Source organism: Hyperolius riggenbachi, chromosome 4, assembly GCF_040937935.1.
Source record: "Hyperolius riggenbachi isolate aHypRig1 chromosome 4, aHypRig1.pri, whole genome shotgun sequence".
Lineage (NCBI taxonomy): Eukaryota > Metazoa > Chordata > Amphibia > Anura > Hyperoliidae > Hyperolius > Hyperolius riggenbachi.
The window spans coordinates 183,553,908-183,568,256 of NC_090649.1; the positions used below are offsets into that span (position 1 = coordinate 183,553,908).

General features: G+C 44.8%; 1 protein-coding gene across 3 annotated transcripts in view; it reads right to left on the reverse strand.

The window, feature by feature from the left end:
• The window catches only part of GNB4 (G protein subunit beta 4), a 146,419-nt gene that overhangs the window by 80,808 nt on the left and 51,262 nt on the right, over positions 1-14,349 (reverse strand). Inside the window, exon 1 of one of the 3 annotated variants that reach the window (XM_068281063.1) lies at positions 12,727-12,748. The exons of the other annotated variants lie outside the window; for them this stretch is intronic. The gene's annotated coding sequence lies outside the window, so the exon portion shown is untranslated. Of the gene's footprint in view, positions 1-12,726; positions 12,749-14,349 lie in introns of those variants that run through there. 3 annotated transcript variants of the gene reach the window in all.

Genomic DNA, 14,349 nt, shown 5'->3' on the forward strand with positions numbered 1-14,349 from the left:
GGGCAACTATACCAGCTATACTGGGGGCAACTATACCAGCTATACTGGGGGCAACTATACTGGGGGCAGCTATACTGGGGGCAACTAAACTAGCTATACTGGGGGCAACTAAACTAGCTATACTGGGGGCAACTAAACTAGCTATACTGGGGCAACTAAACTAGCTATACTGGGGCAACTAAACCAGCTATACTGGGGCAACTAAACCAGCTATACTGGGGGCAACTATACTGGGGGCAACTAAACTAGCTATACTGGAGGCAACTATACTAACTTCATTGGGGGCAACTAGTTTCACTGGGGGCAACTATACTAGCTTCACTGGGGGCAGCTATACTGGGGGAAACTACTAGCTATACTGGGGCAACTATACTAGCTAATACTTTAAATTACAGTTAGCTCCGCCCTCATCCGGTCATGACCACGCCCATTTTTGCCGCAAAGCACGCCACAGGTTGTGGCCACGCCCATTTTTTTTTGGGGGGGGGGTGTCTTTTAATACCCAGCACCGGGTGCCAAATGCCCTAGGTACGCCACTGAGTTAAGCAACATGACAGCAGGGGTTACAGTTAGTGACATAATTGCAAGGATTACCAGGTGACAGCAACACTCACTCTCCTCTACGTGGTTTCCTCCGCTATGGGGAGTTTTGGCCTGGAGGGGACTGGGCTGAGTGGAAAAATAAGATGTGGGCCTAAAACACAGAGAGGCAAGCAGATCCTAGCTAGAGGAGCACGAGAGGACATGCTTCCAGTCTTGATTGGACAATTTTACCATTTCCAGGAGATTACCTACGCCATTAGTTCAAAATATTCAAAATCTGTTGTGTCTTTGGAAGTGGTAAAATTTGACAATCAAGACTGGATGTGTGTATGTACCTTTACAAACAACCCCCAGGAACAGAACTTGTTTGTAAGCAGGGGGATCACCTATACAGGAATTTTTTAGTCTTAAGACATGCAAACATGCTAGATGGTTCTTGGCCAAGATAGTTGGTCAGCATCACATCTGCTGATAATCTTTTGTGTGTACAGTGGCCCCTGATACCCCTCAATGCGTCGGTGAGCAATCTGCCTGCTAGATAGTGACAGCCCAGCCAGGCAACGGCTCTTCTACTTACCCAACCCACATGCACCGTGTCAATGACCCTCCTCCCCACTCCATAGCAACAGGTAGGCTAGCGACACATCTGTGCACAGTTGGTCCTTAAAGCGGTATTGTCACCATAAAAATCAAATTTGAACAGCAACTGGTTATCACATACTTTAGGAGCACTGTCCCAAGTGCCAAACAGTGCCAAAGAGTTGAATGCTGGGAGTTCTTTTTATCTATAAAATATTTCTCCTCTTCCATTTATTTCCCTATCTAGCTGCTTATCAGAAACACCCTCTGATTACTTGTGTTTACAAGCAAGGCTGAGGTGACTCAGTGATTGGAGGGTTAGACAGTGCAGTTCCTAGTATACACCTCAGTGGGAGTGTCTGAAGACTCTGGGAGGAGGGCAGCTAATGAATACACAATGAGTAAGAGAAGGGAGGGGGGGGAAACAAGAGTCAGGGAGGATATGATGCCGGCATTAGCTTGGCAAGATAGCTACTGCCTTGAATAGGATTTTCTGCTTTTCATTTATAAAATTCACAGGAATCAATACGTGGATAACACAATACATCTGTTATGTAAGTAGAAGTAGTATTTATCTACTTATATATGTGTTTTTTCATGGGTGTCACTTGTTCTTTAAGCATTTCAGCCCGCAGGGATTTTTCACCTTATGCATCAAAGCAATTTTCACCTCCCATTCATTCGCTAATAACTTTATCACTACTTATCACAATTTATTGATCTATATCTTGTTTTTTCCGCCACTAATTAAGCTTTCTTTAGGTGGTATATTTTGCTAAGAATTATTTCTTTATAAATGCATTTTAACAGGATTAATAAGAAAAAAATGGAAAAAATTAATTATTTCTCAGTTTTCGGCCATTATAGCTTTAAAATAATCCATGCTACCATAATTAAAACCTATGTATTTTATTTGCCCGTTTGTCTCGGTTATGACACCATTTAAATTTTGTCCCTAACACAATGTATGGCGCCAATATTTTATTTGGAAATAAAGGTGCATTTTTTCCATTTTGCGTCCATCACTATTTCCAAGCTTATAATTTAAAAAAATGTTCGTAGTATACCCCCTTCAAATGTATATTTAAAAAGTTCAGACCCTTAGGTAACTATTTGTCTTTTTTTTTTTTTTATTGTAATTTTTTTTTCCATTAAAAATCTTATTTGGGTAATATTTTGGTGTGGGAAATAAACAGTTAATTTTTAATGTTATTATATGTGTAAATTGTAATGTAAAAAATATGTAGATGTAGTTTTACTATTTGGCCACAAGATGGCCACTTTGAGGTTTTTTTTTCCTCCTTGTGCTTCTCGCTAACCGGAAGCACAAGGGGGACGCGGAAAATTTTACGTGCAGAAAGACTGAAGCCTCTTGTAAGAGCGCTTCGGTTTTTCTGCTGGGGACACGGATTGGTGATCGGGAACCATGTTCCCGTTCACTGATCCCAGGGCTACTGGGGGACAGCACGGGGGCGCGCGCGGCGCCGCGCCGCCTGGACGTGAGCTTCACGTCCGGGCGGCAGAAATGGTTAATGTATGCTCCAGACATTAGACTATAGTCCTTTGGAGCAAAATTTAAGCTTTAATTGCAGAATTGTTGCCTATGTTTACGGGTGTTATATTGTTATTACCTGTGACTAATGTATGTGATGCTATTCAATAATGACGTTTACTATGTTTGTCATGTTATACTGTTGTAAAACAAAACAATAAAAACTTTGAGACACATCTGTACAGAGTTGGTTCTGAACTTTCACCCAATTCCTTCTAGGCGACAGTCCTTCTACATCTGTACAATGCTATAGGGGATGAAAGTAAGTCACCCTGGTCATGCATCTGTGTTACAGCAATGTAACACAATGTAACACAAGTGGGCTGTTCACACAGCCCACGTTGCGTTACATGTAACGCTGCACGTTCTCCCGAAAGTGCAGCATGCTACAGCGTTACAGCGGCTTAAGCCGCGTTAGACTGTTTGCACATGCTCAGTCAGGTTGGGGAGGAGCGGAGAGCGGCCAGGCACATGGCTAATTAATATTCACTGCAAGTTGTGACGTACAGTGTTTACTTCCTGGTGCGGCCGCTCTGTGCGGCGATTGGCCGGCGGGACCACGTGATGCCGCATGCGTCCAAGAGTACGCCTCACGGACGCCAGAGTGAGCTGCACAACGCGGCTCACTCTGACGTCCACATCGAAGTGCACCAGGCCTTGCGTTAGGTGCACGTTATGCGACCTTAACGTAGCACCTAACGCAACGTCTTGGTGTGTAACTAGCCTAAAGCTGAAAACCCGATGCGTTTTAACTGATCAGTTGTTCCATAGCAGTGCGTTGTGAAAACATTTTCAGCTTCACAGCATACAGTGTGAAAGAGGCCATAGAGAAACATGGACATTACCTTCACCTGCGCTGCACATCAGTCACCTGCACTGCACATCAATTCTCTGTTCAGTTATAACTTAAAGCAACTGATTCACAGTGAAGGGACCCCAAGGCCATTTTTTTGTGGGACCAATTAACCTATCTGTATGTTTATGGGATGTGAGAGGAAACTGTAGTACCCAGAGGAAACACACAAATACAAGGAGAACATACACACTCCAAGCAGATAGTGCCCTGACCCAGATTTGAGCTGGCGACAGCAGTAGTGCTGCAAGGCAAGAGTGCCATTCATTATGCCCCCATGCAAATCATAGATTGTTAGCCACAAAATCAAATTCCATTACCCACTGCTCTGTGTTCATTATGCAGCCTTACTCTGCATTGCAAGCACTATAATTTAGTCAGAAATGTTTCTGCTGTGATAAATCTTACCTCAGTCAGCCTGACTCTATTTGTTCCATTGGTGACGAGAAGAAAGCTTGTCATCACCCCTCCCACATTCCTGCTCCTCACTGATTGGCTGAGGGCAGTTTAGTGAGCTGCTGAAATATGATCTATGCTGTGCTAACATGTGTTTACAAAGCAAGCTAGCTATGACAGTGCAGTTTCTAGGAGAAAAATAAGTAAGGGAGGAAATGACATCAGTATTGGCTTCGGTCAGAGGGAAGTAAGATGGCAAAAGCCACGCCATTCTCTTTATTATATAAAATTTACTGAACTCAAAACGTGGACAGTATAATACATGTTATGTAAGTAGAACAATTAGTTATCTACTTATATATGTGTTTTTTTCCTGGGATAGTATGGCTGTCCCTGCTGCTTTACAGTGAACCTGAACCGAGTAAATTTATATCAAATAAACGCATGATATACTTGCAAAATGAATATGACATACTTCCATACTGACGAGCAAGGTAATGCCCACGTTTCCCTATGGCTCAAATGGGCGATATTACGGTTTAACAGTGTGCTGACCAGGAAGCTGTTATGGGGTAATGGCCATTTTCAATATGGAGGACAGAAAATTCCATTGATCACAGTGGATAAACAAAATGCAGAAGAGAAAGAGATTGATGAGTAGAATAGATGGGAGGTACGTATGACCTGTTTATTTTGACTCAAAATGTTCATTTCAGGTTAGCTTTAAGGCTACTTTTACACTGTATATGTTGTGTTGTGCAACCTGAAAAATAGGATCACAATACAATGGTCATGTAAAGTCGCATCGTAGCCTACCACAGAACACAGTCCATAGACTTTATGCTTGCACCACACGCATTGACCAGTAACACACTGCATGCTGTGTGTTATTCTGTTGGAAATTGTCACACCACACTTCAAAAGTGCCAGTGTGAACGGCCCAATTAAATATAATTGCATCACGTTGTGATGTGATTATACTGTCATTGCACCATGGCGCAACTGAAATAGGGCTTGATTCACAAAGCGGTGCTAACAGTTAGCACGCTGGTGAAAAGCCCTTTGTCACGCCTAAACTCAGTTTAGGCGTGATAAGTTTAGGTGTGATAAGTTTAGGCGTGATAACTATAGCACCAACTGGGTTAGCACCGCAGTGCACAGCTGATCAAAAGTTTTGCGCTAGCAAAGTCTGGTGCACTTCACATAGAGTTTAATGGCGCTGCTTTGCGTGCGGGACTTTTCGCGTGATCTAAACTTATCTCAACTTATCACGCCTAAACTTATCATGCCCAAACTGGCTTTTCACCAGCGTGGTGCAATGGTTATCACGCCTAAAGTCTCTAACTGGGTTAGCACCGCTTTGTGAATCGAGCCCATAGTGTGAAAGGAGCCTAAGGCATGAGTATCATGTCTGAGGTCTTAAACTGTGCTCGCCCCTTTCCCAGGTCATAAACAGTAGGGCACTTTCTTTAGGCCTGGGACCCACTACCAGCGCTTTTCTAAGCACTTGTGATTTGAAAAGCTTAAGGGATGTGATATTCTAAAAATCACTCATAGCATTGCATTAGCAAGATCTTTACAAACCACAACAGAGTGATTTGCGAAGCCCCAACCCCCACTTGGTGATGTGCTTCCTGCTGGACAGGAAGTACATCACTGAATTTTGTATGATCGCATTGCAATGTTACCACAGCAATCAAAATAGATTGTTGCGGTGTCATTGGCTCCAATGCAATTGCGTGACGAGTGGTACCGCTGGTAGCGTTTGGCAATGTCACCTCTGTATCGTAGGAAGCACTACCATTGCAGCACATCAAACTGCAGGTATTGTGGCCAGTCTCGTAAAGACTAATGGCCACTGAGATGAGCTGCGGCGTGGATGCAGCAGGGGAGAGTACCGCACTAAAACGCAGTAAGTGTGAAAGGGGCCTCAAAGTATACCTGTAAGCAAGGAGTAAAAAAAAGATAGATATCAAAGTATAGGGAATCCTCCACGACCCCTCTGTCTCCGTCTGGGATCATCTTTGCAGCCGCACTGGATAACATGGTCCCTTACAATGCAGAGATGTGATCATGTCCATACAGTGTGTTCACAGGCACCATCCGTGGCCCACAACAAATGCAATATTGATTTGTTTATACGGCACATAGATGGCTGTCATTGTATTTATGAGAATATGGTGATTCAATTGTTGGATGTGGTTGATGCTGTACTAATTGGCCATTTGGTGGAAGGGGAAAACACAATGCTTAACTACTTGAGGACCGCCTCACGCCAATGGGCGTGACTGCGGTGGCAGCCCCAGGACTGCCTAACGCCAATTGGCGTCAAGTCCTGGGGCTGCAGTTTTCCAGGGAACGGCCGCGTGCATGCGTAATCGTTCCCTGCCGCTTCACGGAACAGAATTCCGTGAATAGCCTGCTAGCCGCTGATCACGGCTAGCAGGCTGCTTGTAAACATAAGGGCAAAGAAATCCTCTTTGTTTACAAGCGTACAGCGCTGCCAGGGGCCGCAGCACTGTAAGAGTTCGGCGATCCCCGGCCTCTGATTGGCGGGGGAACGCCCTCCTCTCGTATGCTGATGCCTATGAGAGGCGGAACAGGATGGATCGCCGTCCTGTTCCAAATTAGATGACGAAGGGGAGGGAGGAAGGAGAGGGAGGTGGACGGGGAGAGAGAGAGCCTCATAGAGGCTGTGAAAAAAAAAAGCATGCAGCGATCTGACCCCTCCGTCGGCATGTCCCCTTAGGGACAAAAAAAGGAGGTGAGTCCGATCGCTGGGCTCCTACGCTGGGCTGTGCAGGAGGCTGAAAAGCCTGCACAGCCCATCACTGCAAAAATGAGCCTGGTCTTTAGGGGGGTCGTCAAGTGGTTAAATAGATTTTGCAATTTCAATTGATTGAGTGCCAGACCACCAGACATGCACGTGATTCATGCCCTTGACTATTAACCATGGCCCACAACACTTCCCCAGCCCAAATCACATTTATTATTATTATTATTATTATTTAGTATTTATATAGCGCTGACATATTACGCAGCGCTGTACAGTGTATATATATATATATCTTGTCACTAACTGTCCCTCAAAGGAGCTCACAATCTAATCCCTACCATTGCCATATGTCTATATTATGTAGTGTAAGTACTGTAGTCTAGGGCCAATTTTTTTGGGGAGAGCCAATTAACTTATCCGTATGTTTTTGGAATGTGGGAGGAAACCGGAGTGCCCGGAGGAAACTCACACAGACACGGAGAGAACATACAAACTCTTTGCAGATAGTGCCCTGGCTGGGATTCGAACCAGGGACCCAGCGCTGCAAGGCGAGAGAGCTAACCACTACGCCACCGTGCTGCCCACTACGCCACCGTGCTGCCCTCACCTGCACAATGTGGCAGCAGTGGACACATTTATTGGCACTGGGGCTTTTTTGATTATGGGGAAGCACCCAATGTTTGTGTATTCTGGATTGAGGGTATTCCACAGAAGAAATAAACAGAAGAGGTCAAATATAACGCTTCTATTTCTTCTGTGTAGTATACTCACTCCAGGATACACACACATTGGGCACCCCCCCCCCCCCCCCCCCTCTTCTCTAGACATCTCATTAGAGGTGTTAGTCCTTCCTAGTTGTAGTTATCTGCGAGTAGGAAAGAACACAGGACGGGAGCAACCACCCAGACGAAGGAGGATCTGGTAAACCAAGCGGGAATGGTTATATTCCCATAGGCACATATGGTGGTTGAAGCCCTGCACCTCATCTTTGTGAGTATCTCATACCCACAATTCTGTCAAACCCCTTTGACCTAACGCTACAGCACCATTGCGCTCCTGGTTTCCGTTCACCCCACAGGTTCCGTAATTCCCTTCCCTTTGGTAGAGAGGAATTGGATGAACCTGACCCACAGATACATTTATTGGCATTGACCATCTCTAATGAAACAAAAAATTGTAGAAAGCATGCTAAATAAAGGCAAACTCTTAAAGAGAACCCGAGGTGTGTTTAAAGAATGTTATCTGCATACAGAGGCTGGATCTGCCTATACGGCCCAGCCTCTGTTGCCATCCCAAACCCCACTAAGGTCCCCCTGCACTCTGCAATCCCTCATAAATCACAGCCATGCTGTGAGGCTGTGTTTACACCTGTAGTGTCAGTCTCAGCTGCTCCCCCGCCTCCTGCATAGCTCCGGTCCCTGCCCCCGTCCCTTCCCTCCAATCAGCAGGGAGGGAAGGGATGCAGGCGGGGACTGGAGTTCTGCAGGAGGCGGGGAGAGCAGCAGACTGACACTATAGAGATAAACACAGCCAGCTCTGACAAGCTGTTTGTCAGCAGCGTGGCTGTGATTTATGAGGGATTGCAGAGTGCAGGGGGACCTTAGGGGGGTTTGGGATAGCAACATAGGCTGGGCTGTATAGGCAGATCCAGCCTCTGTATGCAGATAATATTCTTCAAACCCACCTTCGGGTTCTCTTTAAGGGCTCTTTCACACCAGAGCCCTTTTTTTAACGCAAAGTCTATACTTTGCGTTAACCAGGTTAAAAGCAAAGTCCATACACTTTCATTTTACCTTTCACACCCGACGCTGCGTTTCGATGCGTTGCGGTACAACGCACCCGGGAGCTGTTTCTCATCGGGAATCTGCGTTGTCCCGTCAGGTTAATTAATACTACTGCCGCTACTCAGCGTCACACCGCAGATTCCCAACGACAGTCGCAGGCTAGTCAACACGTGCAGGAGACCGTCTCCTGTACGCGTTGGCTAATGTGAAAGAGGCCTAATGGTAGGTGCACACATAACATAACATAACATGAAATGCTACGTTTTATGTCATGTGCATATTTGTTTTGTGTGTGCGTTTTTGCTGCGTTTGCGTTAGCGTTTTTTTACTGCATATGTGTTTTTGAAGCGTATTTTTGTGCATTTTAATGCGTTTATGGTTCGCATATACAAAACGCATGTGTTTTTTATGCATTTGTAATGCGTTTTAATATTTTATTATTTATATTTATATATTTTAATTTATGCAAATCACTAGGAAGACAAGAGGAAGCAGAAATACATCACAAAACAATTTAAAAAAAAACGCATATAAAAACGCATAGAAAATGCATGAAAAACGCATACCATTGCTATCCCATTGACTTTCATTGTGTTCATTTTTGATGCGTTTTTGAATACTATGCAACAAAACCAGCATTTTTAAAAACGCACGAATACAAAACTCATATGCCTTTTTATATGCGACCCATAGACTTCCATTAGCGGCAAAAACGTTTTCTGCAATGCTTGGTTTTCTGCTAAGTGTGCACCTAGCCTGTGGCTATAATATGGAAATTAAAAATGCTCAAGAACAAAACACTGGAGTATAAAAAAGGGCCTTTTATAAGCCCAAATTTTAATAGTATTGAACATCTATAGAAAGCACCCTTCAAACCTGACACAGCTGGATCAATATCCTTAGGAAGAGTGGGCCAATAATTGCTAACCGGTGCAGAGGTCTCACTGGAAGCTACAATCAGGAATTTTTGAATCACGATGGTTCCATTCATTCGCTAACTTAAAAGAAATCTTTAAAAAAAAACTTTATTCATAAAAGAGACTTAAAAGAAAAATAGTAAGCTTTTGTTAATAAGCCTTCTTCAGACTATTTCTGTACACCCATTCCTATTTTATTCCTGTGGGTCTGAAGAAACGCTTACGGTACTCTTTTTCTTTTAAGTTAGCCAATGAATGGTATCATCCTGATTCAAAACTTCCTGCTTTTACTCATGGCTAACACGGTACAATACTCTACTGAACGCTACAAAAATTGCTTGTTTGCAGCGATTGACTCTAAACATTGTGCAACAGGATGCTAGATTAAGAGGCCGATTATTTTTGTCCATGCCAATTTAATGAATGTTATTGGACATATCTTGATGAATTCTATAAAATGTCCGATTTTAATTTAAAGTAAACCCAAGTCAAACCTTGGCCAAAAAAACATACTTACCTAGGTAAAGGAAAGCTTCAAAATCTTCCAGAGGCTTCCTGTGTTCTCATCACCCCTACCGCCACTACCCTGGCCCCTCCCAAAGATTCTGACCGTGCTCCCCTTCATCCATGAGTGCAGCTATGCAGCAACCACAGGAGTACGGTCGCTCCAGCGCAGTACTCTGTACTCTGGCAGGAGCAATACGGCTCATGCTCGTGCAAGAAGGAAAGTGCGGTCTCGATCACAACTCCAACAAGCTCTTGTCAGATTTGTTTCGGAAGTCTGTGCATGGGATTGACAACAGTGGGTGCCAGGAGGACCCAGAAAAGCCTCTGCAGGATCCAGAGGCTTCTCTCTTCTTAGGTAACTATCTAGTTTGTTTTTTGTTTTTCATTTTTTTCACCTTGGGTACACTTTTAGTATAACCTATGATGGTTGCCAATTTTTATTTGTCCATTTCAGATTATTTCGGATACATATATTTCTGTTTTTGCTATCCAAAGCCTCTGGGTCCTTTAGAGACTTCCACTGTCCTAACAAGAGCTTGTGGGATATGTTATTGTGTCCGCACTACACGCAGTGTAGGAGTGTACCCGTACTGCGTCTGTACCATTACGGATGTGACTGCACAGTAAGCTGAAGCGGCTCTACGCTACTGCACAAGTGCAGTGCTGCTTTTCTCATGCATAAAGAAGATGCACAGTCGCAACTTAAAACAGAGTTTCAGGCAGCGGTGGTGGTCTCCAGGAGGACAGTGGAAGCCTCCGGATTCTCCTTTCCTCCTCTTGGGTAAGTATCTGGGTTTTTTGGGGGTTTTTTATTCTGCCTCAGCTTTCCTTTAATCCTTATAATAATAATAGTCTGAATTACTGAACTTTGAATGATTATGCAGATCAAGTGTTCTTATTCATACTTCAGTTGTTCTGGCTGCATAATTGTTTCAGCTATGTAACCCAGAAAAGCCAAATCCAACCAGAATGACTGTAAGATTATTGTTTTTTTGTTATTTTTTTAAAGGAAATGAAGATATACAGTAAACCCTGCAAAAACAGGAATGCAACAAAAGGAAAAAAATCCCATTAGGACTAGTCACAAAGCTTTTAAGTTGAATTATCACTACTTACTTATTAACTCACAATCTCTCCTTAAATGGCTTATTTTATCTCTCCAAGAAAACTCAAAATAATTTTGATAGTACTTTTTCACCAACTTTTAGGTACTATTTCAATTGTAAAATGCTTGTTATTTTAAATAGAATATGAAAATTATCTCCCGGGAGATAACTCAGGAGAAAAAGTTAAAGGGGAATTTCAGCCTAAACCAACATACTGTCATTAAGTTACATTAGCTATATTAATTAAAATAGATATGTAATATAATCTCTTACCCAGCCTGTTTTAAAAGAACAGGCAAATGTTTGTGATTTCATGGGGGCAGCCATCTTGTACATGAGGGCAGCCATCTTTTTGGGTGAAAGGAGGTGACAGGGAGCATGAGACACAATTCCAACTGTCCTGTGTCCTCATCACCCCTCCCAGCTGCGCACACTAGGCTTCAAATCTCAAATAAAAAAATAAAAATAAAAAAAACTGCCCAAAACAGCAGAACAAGAACAACAATATTAGAAATCCCATCATGCTTTGCACAGCATCAGGGGGAAAATGCCCGGGCAGTTTTCTTCTGTGCAGCTAAAAATGAGTTTTGGATAAGAAAAACAAAATTCTGATGCTGTGAAACTGTTAAAGAAACACCAGGCCTTTTCAGTGCTGCCGAGTAGATTTTTAGTCCGGAGGTTCACTTTAATTGCATATGGGCCCTTATCTGTATATTACAGCACCACACTAAATATGGCAGCATTACCCCCAAAACCACACCTAAATGGCAGCATTACCTCTAAAACTACATGTAAATCTGCAGCATTAGTTCCAGAACCGCACGTAATATGGCAGCGTTACCTCCAGAACCGCATGTAATATTGCATTACAGTGCACCCACAATAAGGCAGAGGTCCCCTTTGTCCACTCCCAGGCTTAAAGTAAACCTGATATGAACAAATAAAAAAAAAATTATACATACCTGGGGCATTCTCCAGCCCCCTTCCGGTTACCCGGTCCCTTGCTGTCCTCCTCCACCTAGATCCTCTGGTAGGTGCCCCTTTATCTTCCATTGCCAGGAGCGTTCTGTGCCTGCGCACTAGTACTGTGCAGGCGCAGAACGCTCCCAACTACAGGAGCGTGCGGCCAAACCACGCTGGGCCGACTGTTGAAGATGCCGGGGCATCTACCGGAGGACCTAGGTAGCAGAGGAGGACACGAGAGACCAATAAGCCTGAAGGGGACTGGAGGAAGCCCCAGGTATGTATATTTCTTTTTCTATTTGTTCATCTCAGGTACACTTTAACATAAGACCGCCTATACAGTATATCCCTGGTGTAATCATGGAAGGGGACACACAGGAGGCAGTGGAGTATGGAGGGGGACAGCATGGAGGGGGACACACAGAAGGCAGGAAAGCATGGAGTGGGACACACAGGAGGCAGGAAACATGGGGGGGGGGTAACACAGGAGGCACAGGGCAGCATGGAGGGGGACACATAGGAGGCTCAGGGCAGCATGGAGGGGAACAAACAAGAGGCAGTGGACAGAACGGAGGGGATACACAGATGGCAGTGGACAGAATGGCGGGGGACACACAGATGGCAGTGGACAGAACGGAGGGGGACACACGGACACAGATGGCATTGGACAGCATGGAGGGGGTCACTGCAGCATGGAGGGGGTCTCTGCAGCATGGAGGAGGACAAACAGTGGACAGAGCACTAACTTACCAAAAATTAGTTGCTCTAGCAAGCAGCTGCAGCATCCAATTCTTCCTTTCTACCTGGGCTTCAGTGCATTGCACCACAGGACCATGCCAGGCAGTTGTCTTCACCCTCCAATACTGGGTTTCCTTCCTGTTTTTCTCTGTGTGAGCTCTCTCTGAAGAAAAGGGACGGAGCTCTGCCAGACAGAGTCCCGCAGCACAGTGATGATGCAATAGGCATCAGCCAGGTATGTGAGCGCTGTGTATGTGTCCAGTCCAGCAAGCAAAGAGACAGAGCAGTGTCCCATTATCGGCTAGAATGCACCTTAGTGTTCTGCAAAGTTGTACAACCCGGGATTTTGCCAGCAGAGGGTGAGACAGAGGAGTAAAAAAAGGGACAGTCCCATGAAAATCAGGTCGGTTGGGGCCTATGTCTTATAGTTACCGTAAGTTGAAAAATAAGTACGCTTTGTGAATCAACCCCATTGTGCAGTATGCATGCAATGAGAAGCGTACAGTACATAAAAAGTATGCTTCACGGCAACTGTAAATGCACAAGTTATCTGATATCGCACAGCATGCTTCGCATAATGTCAACAGATTATGTTGCATTGTTAATGCCTCAATGTGAACCTACTATTACAATATAATTGCATTGCATTTGTCATGCAATTGAATTACACTATATTGTCTGATGCAATGTGTCAGTGTTTAAAGGACAGGTCCGAAGTTACCTGGGGCTTCCTCCAGCCCCTGACAGCCTATCTGTCCTTCACCGCAGCTCTGCTCCCAGCCGGTGTCGCCAGGTCGGCATCTTCTGCGCCTGCACGAGCACACAGCCGCGCTGCTCACAAACGCGTTCACATAGCCTGGAGCGTCCGACTACGGGAGCACAACCGTGAGCAATGCGGCTGAGCGCTTGTGCAGAAGAAATCTACAACGGAGGGGACCCCGGAGCTGCGGCAACGGAAAGATAGGCTGCCAGGGGCTGGAGGAAGCCCCAGGTATCCTCAGACCTGTCCTTTAAAGAGAACCCGAGGTGTGTTTAAAGAATGTTATCTGCATACAGAGGCTGGATCTGCCTATACAGCCCAGCCTCTGTTGCTATCTTAAACCCCACTAAGGTCCCCCTGCACTCTGCAATCCTTCATAAATCACAGCCGTGCTGTGAGGCTGTGTTTACATCTGTAGTGTCAGTCTCGGCTGCTCCCCCGCCTCCTGCATAGCTCCGGTCCCTGCCCCTGTCCCTTCCCTCCAATCAGCAGGGAGGGAAGGGATGCAGGCGGGGACTGGAGTTCTGCAGGAGGCGGGGAGAGCAGCAGACTGACACTATAGAGATAAACACAGCCAGCTCTGACAAGCTGTTTGTCAGCAGCGTGGCTTTGATTTATGAGGGATTGCAGAGTGCAGGGGGACCTTAGGGGGGTTTCAGATAGCAACAGAGGCTGGGCTGTATAGGCAGATCCAGCCTCTGTATGCAGATAATATTCTTCAAACCCACCTCGGGTTCTCTTTAAAGAGAACCTGTACTGAGTAAAATTATTTAAAATAAACACATGAGGTAACTTCAAATGAACATTACATAGTTACCTTGCCATCAGTTCCTCTCAGAAGCTCACCATTTTCTTCTTACAGTGATCCCTTCCAG